This window comes from Blennius ocellaris, assembly GCF_963422515.1.
Source record: "Blennius ocellaris genome assembly, chromosome: 5".
Lineage (NCBI taxonomy): Eukaryota > Metazoa > Chordata > Actinopteri > Blenniiformes > Blenniidae > Blennius > Blennius ocellaris.
Genome location: NC_137654.1, coordinates 21,092,124 through 21,108,434, shown reverse-complemented (window position 1 = coordinate 21,108,434; position 16,311 = coordinate 21,092,124). Strand labels below are relative to the sequence as shown.

The 16,311-nt window shown below is 42.1% G+C and overlaps 1 protein-coding gene across 1 annotated transcript in view; it reads right to left on the bottom strand.

The window, feature by feature from the left end:
* The window catches only part of LOC308130784 (metabotropic glutamate receptor 7-like), an 82,606-nt gene extending 72,438 nt beyond the window's left edge, over positions 1-10,168 (bottom strand). Inside the window, exon 1 of the mRNA XM_080497238.1 lies at positions 9,924-10,168. The gene's annotated coding sequence lies outside the window, so the exon portion shown is untranslated. The remainder of the gene's footprint in view (positions 1-9,923) is intronic.
* Positions 10,169-16,311: the final 6,143 nt, after the last annotated feature.

The window sequence follows — 16,311 nt, the reverse complement described above, 5'->3', positions numbered from 1 at the left end:
TCCTTTTTGTTGGGATGAGTGAGAAGAGACCTCCTCATGCTTCTCCACTCATCTCTGTAAGAGGATCGGACGTAATGGGGTTTTCTCTTCCATGGCTCCTTCTGCTCACAAGATAAACTGGAGAAAACTTCCAGCAAAGTCTAAGAGTGCTATTCTTGTCACATTTTACAGTCATGCTGACAATGAGCTGTCCCGGAGACACGACTGTGACCTCAACATGAGCGGGGCTAAGCTTTTAAGCAGGTGCCCTCTCCCCCCCGCCACCATTATAAGGCTGATAAAATAAAGATAACAAACCCACTCGGAGAGTCATGCTGCAGCAACTGTGGATCAGACAGCCCATACATATGTTTAGGTGAAGGATAGCACCTCATTAAGGACCAAATCAACATTTGCCGCTTATATATTTTATCACAATGCAACAACAATATGCCGAATGTCTGAAAGCAAATTACGAAGGGAATAAGAATATGTTATCTATGTTTACATTGAGAAACATTTATGCGTAGAGCAAACTATTATGTCAGGGAATAATAAAGTGCACCATCGCTCCAGGCCTGAGGGAATAACAGAGACAGGCGTGCGTGGCTTCTTAAATTCCCTCCGTGGCAGGCAGCTGACCTAACGGCCTCATGTCAACAGCAATGACGACTTGTCTAACGCAGATATTTTATTCATTTTATTAATATTGCATCAGTAACTCATGCTATGTTGTGTTTGTGTGTCTGAATATATAGCCGCTCCAATGAACAGTGTTCCCTCAAAACATTGCTTCTTCCAAATGGGGAAAACAAAATAAGTTGGAGATTCGAGAACGTCAGACTGTTAGGTAACATTCCTCTGTGTGGTTATCACTTTCACTTGTGCCTTTACAGCAGCTTGACACATTTTCCTCAAGTACAGCTCATTCTCTGAAAGCAGCCCTATGTTCATCTTGTAAACACAACAGTATGAGCGGGAAAATACAACTTTAAAATGAAAATCCAGGCACAGTGTCGTTCAGCAGAAGCGGCGGCTCTCCATCGCCAGCTGCTGCCACTCAAACAAATAATTTCAGGTGACTGCAATCACCTTCACCGCCCATCATCGCCTGGCATTTCACAAACATGAGACACACTGGGTCCTTGTCAAAAATTGATCCAGGCCTTGCTCACTTCTCCCAGAGGTCAATGTGTTCAGAACCCCGAGGAGAGAAATGGCAAGGCTCACCGATCTCCAGCCAATTTGAAAGAGCAGGTAGGATTGACCTCTCCTTGAGTAAATATTGATCGTTTGGATCCTTGTTTGTATAACCGCATGCTAAAAGAACAGAGGCAATAAACAGACTTGTGTTGTGTGGCTGGTCCCGAGTGCAAGAATGGAGGACAGGGAAGAAAAAAAAAAAGAAAAGAAAAGAAAAAGGTGTATCATTCTCAACTTGTGGAATGCTATTGTTAGCCCTTCAGTGACGTTAACACCCACAGCTGATGCGAGCAACCCTGCCCACATTATTTCCCGTCCCACAAGCATTTTGCCTCAGCGTGTGAGTAAATTTCACCCTGGCAATTCTGGTCTGAACTGGCCGTAAGTCAGCATGTGATTACATGGCTGGAATGAAAACCAGCAGGCCTCTCATTCAAGGACCAGAGGAGACATTCACTCCACAATAGGTAATATATTCACTATGTTCATGCGGGGGAAAAAAGTGAGATCAAAAATGTCCCATAATCGGTTCAAGTTACACAATTCTCTATGCACATGTTCATGTCGCTGTTACTAATGACGTTGTTGAACACTGAAATGATAATCAAATGCAGACATACTTCATATGTGTCGTTTTATCCCCCCAAAAAATATGCTGCATAAACTCATTTACTTACTTCCAGATGCATTTTTGTCCATTTAGATTTGTTTTCCATTGTTTTTACGTGAGACAGAAACTCACAATTTAGATCATGAACCGGATAACTTGCACTTTACTATAAAATCTGCATAATTGTGTTTGTGTAAGTGATGACTCACAAACACTTTACAGTCTGCTGGGCAATTTACATTATTTTTTAAAGGATTATATTATAGTAAGAATAAATTATAATGATGCAATGGAAATGTCTGAAGAGTCACTCTTCTTCTGAAGGCCTTTGTGTTGAATGAAAACAATAAGATCCACACGAAATATTTATATATTCTAGGTATAGTTATATTTCCTCAAATTTGTACTAATCCTTATTTTTTTCCTCACATACATGGCATGTTTTACCCAAGAAGTGTTTCTTTGAGGCAACTTGTCATGACTTCTACATGTGTGACAAGTGACTGAATAATTAGACGCACTCTCGTCACATATAGTTTATCAATGATTAAATTCACAGACGTGCCCAAGCACCTCATCTATAAATACAACCGTGTTTTCCATGCAGATTTAAATTTCCATCAACTGCAAACGACACCGACATTCAATAAACAATGAAAAGGTGGTGAGAGGATGTGAGATCAAGCTTCAAGTCCTGTTTCTACTCAAAAATGTGTTTTTCTCCTTGTTCCTTCTGTTGAGTGTTTGAGCTTCGCTGTGCTGAGTTTAAAAGTGGGAGGCCGATTTTACATTCGTCTTCTGAAAGGGAGGAACGTTTGAGCTCTGAGCTGAGTCTCATTTTTAAGGGTCTGGAAGCAGATTCATGAAGTCACACATTGTCTGAAAGCCAATCCTCATCCAATATCACACACACACACACACACGCATGCACGCACGCACGCACGCACGCACGCACGCACGCACGCACGCACGCACGCACGCACGCACGCACGCACACACACACACACACACACACACACACTGTGGGTGAACTCTACAGGGAAAGATGGCTTCTTGTGTCCATCAGGTGAACGAACACAGGACAGGAATTACAATTGTATATTTATAGCATTTGTATTTAGTGCAACTCTACAAGCATTAATGAGACGAGGGTACATTTCTGTGAGAAAAAGAGACACAGATCATTATTCTGAGACAACTAAATGTACAAACTACAAAACAGATCGATTTCTACCCACTATAATAGATGTCAAAATGACATATATCACCATATGTGCCCATTTCAGCACCAACATGTCATTACACCTAATGACTGGCAGAGCATAACAGTGACAGCTGTACGGGACTTTTGTCAATAACAAAGAATAAATATGTTCATTACATTCTCAACAGTTGCTATTTGGTTTGATTTAGGCACTGAAAAGTGTTGGTGAGATTTTGGAGAAGGTCTTAGTTTGCTGTAAGAAAACTAATTTGTGGTTTTGAGTTTATTTGAAAATTATGTTGCAGTCTTTTTGGACCTCAGTCACAGTGTTTTGGATCATTTCTTTCTCTATTATCCCTCATCATGCCTGTCTGCTATAAAGACAGGGCTTTTTTCTTCTTTCAGGGAAAATATTTTCTATTCATCGTTAGACATTTGAGTTGCATTTACTTCTGCTATCTGCAGCAGAACAGCGTGTTTATATCCGGGTACTTTTTCCCAGTTTTCAAAGCCAACTAGTTGTTGCCCATCTTGTCTGCATGACCATTAACCGTAGTGTTGCCAATGGCAATAAAATACATCTTGCGAAGAAGAAGTAGCAGAAGTGGTCAATTCGTTGTTTACGTTCTTTTTTTTTTTTCAATAATTCATGATTCTTAAAGAAAATGTCCATCTTCTGGTTTGTATAACAGCCTATTTAACTATTTACAGGGTACTAACTGAAAAAAACTCACTGGATGTTTTTTCTACTTTTGAGAACATTTAAAGATGCATTGCATTGGTAAATGATTACCATTGTGAGACATTCATATGTACAATAAAAGTATTCATAGGGTCTCAAGGCACTTGCATGGAAAAGCCCAACTATTGCATTTGGTTTAGTTGCAACTTTCCACAAATTTGATTTTCTGTAAGTGTAATTTTCTTCATACTGGATTTCCAGAAAAGCTTTACAGTCCTATTGCATCATCCTCTGCATGGCTTGGTCCTTCTGTCCTATAATATACTGTACATGCTTTATTTCCACAAAACACCCTTAATATGAGTCCTTTCAATGAAGCGCATCAGTCAGGTGAACTCAGGTGGGAATAAGATGTTCTGCCAAAGCAAAGTTGATGAAAAGCCACAGGGTTCATTCAGGTTTTCTTTCCTCTTGCTGTCGACTCTTGATTGAGGCTTCTGGTGCCGGCAGATACTGACAATCAAGTGTATGATTGTTAGTTCCCAATACAGAAGAGTGTCAAGATGATATTTTGCAACGGATATCTTCATCATAAGCAATCAAACTTTCTCCTCTGAGATGATGCCGCTCGCCCCTACAGAGCAGAGGTTTTCAGACGAGCTGCAGGATTTGGAAGTGAAAAAGGATGAATGTCCTGCCAGCAGTTCTGACCTCAACTCCATTAAACACTTTTAGGATCAGCTTGGCCGTGATGCTTATGGCAGAGTGACCAACACCTCCATGTTGGCTGACTGGCAACAAATACTGGTTGATAAATGGGATCTATCCCACAGCATAACAAAATTCTGCTCCTCATCCCACAAATGCATCTTCCTTAAATATTTGGCAGGGAAATAAAAAAATCCTATAAGATTTATGGCCACAAAACTTTGTCACAACATGGAACCAACACCAATTCCTTGACTTTTGTGGGCACTTCAATTATTTATGTATTCTTTTGATTGTTATTTACTTGTGAAATAATAAATTGTGAAATATGGAAGTTGGCAAAAATAAGCAATTGAAATAGTTAAACAGGAATTATACAAACTTTTGATTTGTATCTGTACATTGTTGTTCAGAATGTCCAAAATGTTTTGTTTTCTGTTCTTGTCTGATAACAGCGATTATAAATGTTCTTAAGGATCAGTTTTTGAAATTGCCGTCTCCTGTCTTATATTCAGTAGTCACACGTATAACAAGCTGTGCTGTAATGAGACAACAAAACTCACTCGGCTGACCTATTCAATGATATTCATACAAGAACAAGTTTGGCCTTATTATTTGGAGTTGGCAAAAGTTTATAGGTGACTCAGATATTGAATTTAAGTTTGAAACGAAGTGCAGTTTTGGTTTTTTTGTCATCCATGTTTCAGTTACTTGTTATAAAGTTAAAATGCAGTGAGTTAGGTTTCCATGTCACAGCCTGAACAAAAGCCAATTAGCAAGTGATGGAGAGAAGAAAATACAGGCACAGAAACCACTGGTGTGGATCATTAAGTATCTGCAAGACAGTTGGGTTTTCACTCTCTCAGCAATGGTAATAGGGCTATTTGTGTGCATGCACAAATTATATATATATAAATATATACACAGTATATATATATATATATATATGTTTATGTGGATATGTGTGTGATTTTACCCATATGCGGCATACTTGACATAGCGACTGCATCATTTTTGATCACAGTGCAGTCATAGGGATGTGAGAAATTGACCTGAGCTGCTCTATGCATCTATGTACAAATGACAGCCCCTTTTTTTGTGTCACTTTTAGTGCTTGGTCTGTCACACACACACACACACACACACACACACACACACACACACACACACACACACACACACACACACACACACACACACACACACACACACACACACACACACACACACACACACACACACACACACACACACACAACACACACACACACACACACAAACGTATGCACACACTCACACATGCAGCCTTCATATTCCTTTGGGGTCCATCTTTACCACTGTCAGCTGAATAGATCACACGGCAAGGCTTCAATCTCCTTCAAATCAGTCACAGTGATGATTCTGTGAGAAAGGAGAGATAAAAAGCCGACCGGAGCCTGTCAGGGCTGTGAGAGCAGAGGACGTCAATGCCTCACTTAGACAGCTAGTCTGAGGGGGCCGCTTCCCCAGACAGGAGGACAAGACAGAGTTCACCTGCATTCAATACAAAGTTTTGCCTCGCCTTGTGGGAGAAGAGACGCGACAGAGAATACCAGGTTACACTCCCTGATGTAAATGTCATCTGGAAAAAAAATCAATTTATGATACATTTGAGAGTCCCAAATGTACAAATGGACAAAGTTCCCTGATCTTCTTAGCAGCTGCCTCCTTCTTTTCCTCCTCCTGCTCATAAACAGAGGGTGACGACTGGATGCTTCATCAAAAATATTGCACCACATCATGGCTCCTGATAACTATTCAAAAAGTTTGGGCTGATTGATTTTTTTTTCCCCCTCCTGTGGCATTGTTGCTTCTCATTTCCAACACAGCATGAGAGGCACTGAAATAAAAACATCTTAGCAGCAAATCGGCCTCACCATGGCAACGGTATTGATCAACTCTCCTGGGTCCTCAGAAAAATCTATCCCTCGTGTCAATTTCCCAGCATTAACAGTTCAGCAGCTCTTCATGTCTTCGATAGACAGCCATGATATTTAGAATAAGGGAATAACTGCGATAATCGTTATTTAGCTTCCCTGATGATTCATTTATCACAGGAGAGAGACACGAAATGACCTGGTGATATTCACTGAGAACAATGTGGGAAGTAGGCCAGGAGGACAGCTCAGGGAGAGGTCACTGTCTGCAGGCTTCAAGTGTAATGATTCAACGTCAATGGCCATTGAATTCCTTCACTATGGAGCATATCCGATAATAGGCTATGACAAGAAGTTAAACACTCTGCCCAAAAGCCCTCGAATGTCTATTCATTTTCACTTGAGGAAAAGAAACGTCTGATTCCTCTCTTTAACTATGTCCAACCAGGTGTTCTCTTTAAAGCGTTTGACTGGAGCAGTTTGAAAGTTGACAGATTGCAGCTGAAAACAACCTCAGAAACTTGTAATTGCTGCTGCACACCAATCAAAATAATGGAGGTGAATAGGCTGGGAGCTCTGGATTCTGATATGTATTGATCACACACCATCATGCGGCTTCACATTTAATTTTGTAATTTTACTATCAGTAATACCATCAGCACATCCATCACTGAAAACCTTGAGTGTGCCTGGGGGGCAAATAGGCTCAAATGAAGACTGAATGTATCTCCTCTCAGGTGTGCAGATTTGAAAGTAGTGATTAAATCTATCTTTCTGCACTTTTGGGGAAAATGAGAAGGAATTCAGAGTGATGGACAGAGCCGCATGACAACTGCTGTCAATCCACAGATTCCTCTAGCTTGATTACGCCTGAGCTCCAGCACCACATTGTGCATGAACTACACCTACACTCTGACAGCTTGACACGTACAGACATGCTGGTACAGCTGGTGCGAGGAGGAGAGAATAAAGAGAATTGAGGGCTAATCTCGCCTTCCTTAAACCTCCTGAATTTTTGTCAATGCACACACGGTGATGTTACACGGCTTGCATGAAAAAGAGGAGGCCTTAGAACGCTTGCATTCTGCAACAAAATAATGAGTGTAGTGAGGATGCTTCAAAGCATAACTGGAAGGTTTTTTTTTTTTTTATCAACTTGGATTAATGAAAATTTAATATGTTAACTCAGCCTACAAAGAGTGGATAGGAACCAAAGCCAGGCTGAAGGTTGTGGTGCGGGCCAATCAGTATAACTGTTGAGCCAATGGAGCCACAAAACCCCAGAGCATAACTGTCGTAAAAAAGAAAAATGAATAAATAAACAATTGTGCGGTGTGTAAGTGTTACTGAGTGGAAAGAAGAGGAAGAGGGGGAAGAGGAGGAAGGCTAAAAGCTTGTTAAGTACTTTGATGGTCTTCCAGTTGCAGTTAAACAGCTACTTACAGCAAGGACCATGGTTCGTCTAATTGAACTGAAACAGAACACTAATGACAAGACAGTGACTTACAAGCAAACCACAAATCATTATCAGCAACACAGTGCAGCTCGGGTTGTCCTCACATGACAGGACGCTGTGCAGAAAACTGCTCATTTACAAAAACATTCACGCAGCGTTTCAAGTCATTAGATATTTTGCAATGGAGATGTGTTTTAAATAATTAATCTGCTGTATTGGTGCCCTGTGTGCCTGTTGCACTGCACCACCAGCAGTAGGCCAAAAGTATCAGTTGACTCACAGCCATCAAGACTAGAAAAGAGTTCCCATGACCCCAAATTTAGACGTTTTCATATAAGGAGTGCAGATTGATTTAATCTACTTGCAGCCATGAGTCTCAATTAGGTTACAAAGACTTTCAACAAGTTTGATTTTGCAGAGAGGGCCCCCCTGTAGAGGAAGGCAGGCCAACTGGACCATAAATCATGGCTTTCAGGTTCGAAACAATTCATGAAAATCGCCCCGCAGTTCCACCATACAAGAGGCTCATATAATCATGTGCAATCACATGGAACAGGCCTGTTATTCTCAAGAGGGGGTTGTTGAGTTTGGGTGTGATTGTGTCAGGCTGTCAGTGCCCACTCATCCAGACTCCGGAGTGAGACTGGAACAGACGGGAGCTGTTCTTTCAGCACCACCGGGGACAAGCAACAGCACACTGAGCTGTCTCATCCACATAGTGTAGTGGATTGGAAAAAACACCCAAACTCACTTTACCTTTCTTTTATGCCGCATGTCTTAAGACGGAGAGAGGTCTGAGGGAAACACACTCAGGGATCCACATATGAAATCGAATTCCATCGTCTGGAAATAGATCCATGACCCCAATAATGAATGTGAACCAAGTTGCCCCCCCCCCCCCCCCCCCCCCTCGATACTTTTTGCAGCCCTTTGCGCCTGCTTCCTGACACTGGGTGGGTAGCAATGAGGAGGCGCAACAATTTCACTCTTCCCTAAAGCATTTTATTGGCTCTTACGGGAGCTTTTGTAACACACACACACACACACACACACACACACACACACACACACACACACACACACACACACACACACACACACACACACACACACACACACACACACACACACACACACACACGCACACACGACACAATGTCGTGCCTATTTTAAAAGCGCAAACTCGCGCAGGGGCTCAAACACTTGCCTGAAAGAGGCGTAGGATGTTGGCAACCATGATCGATACTGAACTCGCCGAGGCTCCGATGACTCCCACCACTTTTTCAGGCTTGACAAATACTGGCGGCTCCCCGTTAGTGCACCTCACGTCGGAGGTGTCCTTCGTGATCAGGGCTTGCACGAAAGTTAACGATTGCTCCAGCGCGTACGTATCCCTCGAACAAGTGTCCAGCACCCGAGCGCCGAGGGTGATGTTGGGTAAGAGTTGCTCGTCCTGGTTAATCTGATCCAAAGCGTACATCATGGCCTCAAGCCGCTGGATGCCGTTCTCCTTCTTCAGATCCCCACACGGTGTGCCGTCCGCCCCTCTGGCGTGCACCGGGAAGAGTCCACCGAGGGTCAGGTGTCCCTCTGTCCGTATTGAATGAGGCGCATAAGTCTCCTGAGGCAGCGCGAAATCCACCACAGTCCTCATGAGCCAGAACAGCCTCCACACGGAGCTCAGCTTTACGCGTACACCGGGATGAGCCATGCTCAAGTTTGAAAGGAAGGATGGGAACGCGCAATCCGCCGAGTGTAGAAAATTAAAATAAATAAATAATAATGACAAAAAATAAAAAATAAAACGACAAAGTTAGTTTAAAACGAACCCATTCTCGTCAACAGGGAGCAGATTCAACAAGCGGGGCGGGAGAACCGAGACGCAGCAGAAGGATCAGGGAAACTGCGCCCATCGTCTTGCAGCCAGGAGTGAGCGGTGCAGCTTGTTGAATGGTGAAGCCCCCGACGATATTTCGGCTCCCCGAAAAAGGGAGGCTACATCCATTTGTCAGACAGTATTAGTGAAAGAAAAGACGAACACCCGCCGCAGATGAACTGGCCTAATTGTGTCCATTTAGAGCGCGATCCACGGAGCGGGAGGAAACAATGAAGCCTCTGCTGAGAACTGGCATATCTTCACAGCCGTATACACCGCGATCACCTACCAAGAAAACACGAAGCAAATCACAGGGACGACTCCGAACGATGCTCAGATGTTAGGACCGGCAGAAGTGGGGGACATTCTTCTGGTCCAGAACAACTCCGGGGGAGCGCACGTAGGGACGGCGTCTGTCTGTCTCCCTGGGGTGCAAATCATCTCCACAGTCCCAAAAGAGAGGAGAGGGGGAAAAAAAGGGGGAGGTAGAAGAAAAAAGAAACGATTAGCGAGGACGCAAATGTGCGACCACTAAGCAGAGAGCTGAGAAACGCAAGCTAATTAAATCCCCAGCTCTTTCTCTCCCTCCGCAACCGGTCGCATTTATACAAAATGAATGAGTCACAGCGAGGATTCACTGTGTGCGCCGAGTTTCAGCCCCCCCGTTTTTTTTTTTTTCTTTTTTCCAGAGCCAGACGTCATTCAGCTGGTAGGAAGGAGAAAAGAGATGAGCACCACTTCATGGCAAGGTTTCCAGGAAGTTATCACTCTATCTGGAGACACGGGAGAAGGTAAACAAGAGGAACAAATGCACTTACAGACGTGAATGATAAAGACAATCGTTCCTCTGAGTGCCTCTCAGCGTGCTGCATCTCAGCTCTATAATCCCTGTCTCCTCCCTCCTTTATTCCCCTCAAACACAAGCACAGTGGGGAAAAAAGTCGAGAGTATTTCTCTCTTTTTTTGTGCTTTTTGTGGTGGCAGAGTCGTCCTTACATACATTATGCAAACAGAAGAGGAGCTGCAGGTATGAAGAATGAAGTGCCTTTCCCCCCCTGAAATAGTTTTCGATTGATTACTGATGCACCTTAAACCAGAGAGAACTGAACTGACGGAGGGAGCAGAGCAGACTCGTTTGGAGGGGTCCAGACTGGTCTCCTAGGCAACCCACCTTCAGAAGACACACACACACACACACACACACACACACACACACACACACACACACACACACACACACACACACACACACACACACACACACACACACACACACACACACACACACAGGTTTCGGTGAGAATTTACCACACCTTTAGGAGCAGGGAGTCCTCGCATCTCACAAACAAAACACCATCATCACCGAACTATTTAATTGCACAGATGGTTCTTTAACAAACAAGCAGATTATGATAATTTGTATTCCTGGGCATGCATTAACGAGGGACTCACTTGGCAATTTGAGGCATTCATTAAGAAGTGAGTTTTTGCTTGTAACGCAAACTAAAGATCATATTCAATAAAGAAACAATGATCATTGTCAGTGTGCTAATGAATACACGTTTGGTGGGTTTGTTTCAGTGTGAGAAAAGCTGCCAGCTGAGCTTTCTGTGAACACATAATTCATGAGAAAGCCATAATTTTCATGTATCCTTAGAAACTGACCAGATCTTAAAAAATTAAAAAAATAAAAACTGTTCATTTCTAAAAAAAAAAAAAAAATTCATAAAAAACACTCCAAAAAAAATGAAAAATGAAGCACAAACAAATACAAATGAGAAATTATTTTAGGTAAGAATTTGTCAAATTAATCAGCTGTTACAGTGTTTCTTAATGTCACCTCTACTGTCCAGTGGTTACAACTATTGGAAGATAAATGATTTATGGTATGACTGTGTCAGTGTGTTTCACTAACAGGGAATGTGAGCTTGTTTTAAATCTTCCTGACAGGTTACTTAGTAGCAGTTAGTAATCCAGGCTACAGCCTGCCTTCATGCCCACAGTACACTGGGATTGGTTTGAGAGCCCTACAACCCTAATTTGGGTCAAGCAGTATGGATATATGGTTTAAGTTAATTGTCCTCCCATGATAAACACGTGTGTATCTTTAATATCTTTTAAAAAAAATAGACAGCTGGATGTGTATTGTGTACGTCATTTAACTTGTAGCAAACTGTGCTTCTCACAGAGCCACACAACAATAATTATTAATATTAAACATTTGCACATCAGACGCAGATCTGAAAGAAGTTTGCTATCATTGAATTCATCCCGGACTTGTTTCATCTCCTCAATTATGCCGCTGTTACATTAATGTTTGTGGAAGCTTTGACCTAATTTCAGGGAACAATGTTCCACACCAATAGATAAACACCAGAAACAACCGCAGAACTGTTTTAAGCTAGATGTTGCTACATTTCATTCAATGACAGATTCAGAGCGCCGATTTCTGAAAGCCTATATGCCCACTATGATTGAACACGAGCACAAAAGAGGCAGAGCAGCTAATACAATCACTGAAAGCAAACACAATGTTTTTCCCCCTCAGTCTGCCAGTAGACCAGCTGAAATTAGTGGCAACTGGCAATATTACATTGTCTTTAGATCACTTGGACTTGAACCTTTTCTTTATTGTTGGATTATAGATTTTAGGTTTTATCAAGTCTTGATAACAAGACTTTGTCTCAAAGGAGTTTTATCATCTAACAATGCATCTAACAATCACATTCATCACACTGTAGTTGTTGAAGATGCACCCTGGGAAAAGCCAAACAGGAAACAGAACATGGATTACTTTATAAGTTATCTGGGTTGCTTGATCATTGAATAAAAGCAGCCTCAGAAAGTAGTTTTATCATAAAAATGATTGTGAGGCATAGAAATGCCATTTTATTAACATGTTCATTTCATTAGTTTCTGTTCAATTAAAAGATTAGAAAAGGCGATGCAGCTCTAATTGAAACTTGTCCTATTGACATTACAGGCTTGGATGGACAAATTTCTAATTAATTAAGTTGAATAGAGATTAATTCAAGCCTAATCCTACCATGTACTGTATTTATCTCCATTAGCCACACTGAGTACATGAATATCTTTCAACAGGCGAATCGTGCATGTCCAACTCAAACCATGATTATATGGTTTTGGGCGCACACACTGTACACTGGGGCCAGAATTCATGAGATGCTCTAAAAATACATTGAAAAGTGTGAGGGAACTGCTGGGAAGAGACTGCTGAGGAGCGAAATCAGGGACGTGAGAGGAGAGGGAGGCAGATGGCCACCTCCGCTGTGAGCGCACAGAGAGAGACAGGCAGGCCCGGAAAAAATGCAGCAACAGCCCCCAACAAATGACACCCTGAGAGACTGGTGTCGCAACGCACAACACTAATTCCACTTCTCGGACTGCAGCGAGAGCCTGACTCCCACTTACACTGTCAACGGAAAGGTTACTTTTGAAAAATGGGGCCCTCACCATGATTTAATTCACTGACTAACCCCAGGAAGAGGGGCCTTTCCCCCAGGGAGGCGGTTGATTTAGACTGAGATTACACTTTGGTTTGGGTCTTCTCTCTTTCTCCTCCCTCACTTTCACTCTGATACGGAGGCACGCGTGCGCACACACAGTCGGAGAAATTCCCTTTCAATCTCATCATGTGATGAAGCAGAAGAAGGAGGAGTGAGGACATACCCGGCAAGACGTTCATTTGTAATCTAAGGCTGACCGAACAATCAAATACAGCCATATTTTCCATATGCCAGCGGTGTGCAGCATTTAAAGGCACCCTGCTAGATAAATGATGGTCTCCTATGAAAGAGCCAGACCTTTTGTTTCAAGCATTCAATAACATGTCTACTCGATGCGGTCTTCTTCAAGTCAATTACAGGGCTGGCACTGGGAGCTCCTTTAAAGAACGACACATCAGCCAACAATAAAAAGTCAACCTGCAGGACAAGAGGCAATAAGGTTTCCTTTTGGGCTGACACTAGGCACAATAGGCTCTGTCTGTCAAATTAATTAACCTGGAAACCTGTTTAATTCCCAGACTTAAATGAAAAGGTGGGTGTATCCACAGCAAAGAAATAACTTCGGAGCAGGAGGTAATTGCATGTCGAGGTGATTTGTTCGAAGCCGCACAGGCCACCAGCTTGTTTGGAGTCATGCATATTCTGCAAGAGGTGAAGAGTTAATGTTGGATCAATGTAGGGGCAATGTTAGATTAGTAACATGAAGGTCAGTGAGCTGCTGGGCCCCCTTGTCTCATGTTGTACCATCTGCTTTGGAATAATAAAATCAGCTATCGAAGCTTTTCTTTATCTGCAAGCAGAATCGTGTCTGTGAGGAGGAGAATAAAGAAGCATTTGTAATTCCATGGGCATGCTTGTATGGGAAGACAAATTCTTACCTCTTCTGCTGTTTATGCCAGAGACAAAGCAGGTGCACTGCAGCTACCACGATAGACTCTCCACACTCTCAATTACGATTGTAATCCATCTGTCATACCTTCTCCCTTCTAATTATGTCTCTGTAAAGCTGCTGCTGTGAGCCCAGTCCCCATTCACACTCTGAAATGTGAAAGATAGATAGATAATGCACGAGTGACCACTGGAATACATAACTGCAGAGGGTAGCCTGGTAACAAGAGGTTATTCCTCTTCGGGCTATCTTTGAAATGCATGGGTTATATGACAAAGAGTCCACTTGGATTATAAGTTATGGGGGGGATGAAGCCTTTGAGACAAGCAAAGAAGTTCAAGAGGGAAAAAGAAATGTCAGAAAATATTACCTCAGAGATGCTGTTGGCTTTCTTTCCGATGGACTTGACATGTACCTGCTCCTGATTGGAAGCCACTGGGGTACTGATAATGATTAGCGGTATTATATATGACAGTAATGGACCCAACGGTGCTGACCTCCTACCCAACAGTCCTGGAATTTTCCAGAGACCCTATTAGAGGGTGACTGGGTCTTTGTTTTGATGGCGAACTTCGCGCTCCACCGGGCACACATGATAAGTGGGTGCAGCTGTGTTAGTTAGCCAGGAGGACTTTAGCCACAAATTTGATTGTGATAGAGAATGCCTCCCGCCTTGTGTCTGTTAATTAGCTGACCTTTTGAGCAGCCCTGAACCACTGCGAATTATTTTATCTCAAGTGTCTCCACAGTGCAGTGTGAGGGAGGAGATTTTATCCAGAGTCCTGCTGAATTCCTCCCAGTGTGTGTTTGTGTGTGAGCGGGGATGATCTGACATGGCCGTATGAAGGCAGAGCGATGAGGACTGCTCACCAGACTATCCATCATCATGCTCTTTATATACAAAGGAAAAGGGAAGCAATATTCAAAGATATCTATCATGCGCCAATGGCATATACCGTTTTCATTTATTTCATTAACAATCTGAACTGTACACAATGAGAGTTACCAAGCAATTGAGGTATTGAATGGCAATTTAAAACAAATCTATGAATCTCAGAGAGCTCTAAATTGAGGATGGTGCATAAACTATTAATCAATAAGTAGATGCTCAGTTAAAATAACCTTTTTTTACCTGCTGTTAAGACATAAGAAAGTCGATACTGTTGTTGAGTGTGTACGCTGAAACACGAAACCATCTATGCACAACATGAAATCTGGAAACAGCCAGTTTGACTCTGTCCAAAGGTAACAAAGTCCCAAAGCTCCACTTAATCTGACAAATACACAATTGGATCTCATTTGTTTTGTCCACACAAAAAGCTGAAATGTAAAGAAAACAAGTTCATTTGTTGTTTCTCCAGATTAAGGGTATCTGTCTGCTGGGCTTCTCATCACTGGGACATTGTCCTGCAATCAAGTAACAAAAATTGGTAAAAAAAAAAAAATATTGATATCAGGTTATTTACACTGTAACTTCTCTGTACTCCATGCACATTTCTGTTAGGTTAATGAAGAGCATTTTAAAACAGGAGAGGAGATAGTTTTCATGGCACTGATTAATTTACTGATTAAAAGCACAAAATGAAAAGAAAAGCAACAGTTCCTCTTGATGTTACGAGGGTCAAGATAATGTCCAGGCAGCAGTTTAAAGACTATTTACAACGAAGCAAGATGCTCCTTTAACAAACAGCTATTTCAAATTTCTTGGAAAACAACACGGTAGAGAAGTGGTTTGCACTGTCACATCAGATCAAGAATGTTCCAGGATTTAACATGACGGCCTTCCTGACTTTGACTCTTGAATAAATGGTATAAAATGGGCTTCCTTTGTGTTCGTCAGCATTCTGTGACAAACCAAAGACATGTCTCTTGGATTAATTAGTGCATATAAAGTATCTGTAGGTGTGAACTGTGCTGTGTGGGCAGCGTGCAATGTGTGATAAAAAAAAAAAAATGAAGGGGGATGTTTTCGATGAGGTGGATGAGAAATAATGAGAATTTTACACTCAAGCTTAACCACTTCATGTTCTAGGTGTCAGGATGAAGTTCCGACAATATAAGATGTGAGTCCATAAAATATGTTACAGGTCAGTCAGTTGCAGGCACTTTATGTAGCCTTTATTTTAAAATTGGAATGTAAGTTTCACGTGAAACAAAAATGCTTTTCTTTGTCTATAATCAGCCAATACAATTATATTTCATGTTGAACATACAGGGCATACAGAACTTAACCAATATCAACTACTTGCCATGATGCATGT